The sequence below is a fragment of the Trachymyrmex septentrionalis genome, unplaced genomic scaffold (genome assembly GCF_001594115.1).
Source record: "Trachymyrmex septentrionalis isolate Tsep2-gDNA-1 unplaced genomic scaffold, Tsep1.0 scaffold138, whole genome shotgun sequence".
Lineage (NCBI taxonomy): Eukaryota > Metazoa > Arthropoda > Insecta > Hymenoptera > Formicidae > Trachymyrmex > Trachymyrmex septentrionalis.
The window spans coordinates 256163-256666 of NW_017304522.1; positions in this window are offsets into that span (position 1 = coordinate 256163).

Sequence of the window (504 nt, forward strand, 5' to 3'; positions counted from 1 at the left end):
TGACACTATTAGATTCTGGAATCAAAAGTAGGATGTCCTTTAATTTAAAAAATCTATGTGACCTTGATCTATCATTGACCTGACCTTAGCGACGCCATCCGACAAGGTCAAACTGATAAGAACAGTAAATAGATCTTTTTGAATCCTATAACTTTTGTTTGAAACACTTTTATAAAATTTATATTTTTTGAGATATTTAGGATATTTGTTGGATAAAAAAAAATATATTTTTTGTTAATAACATTTTCTGAAATTTTAAGTATTAAAAATACAATTGTAAAGTTTTAAGCCGGAATTCGCAAAATTGAACCGTGTAGAACCATTTTAAGAGTAAGGCGTGCAGATAGAAATTGGATCTGCGGTGCGGCGTCACATATGACTGATTATACTATATAAAATGTAGAATAAACAAAAAAAGAACAGGGTGTCCCGTTCTTAGACACCCTGTATAAATATTAGAAATAAGACTAAATGTTTCTAACTATGCATCCTGTTCTTTTTTTG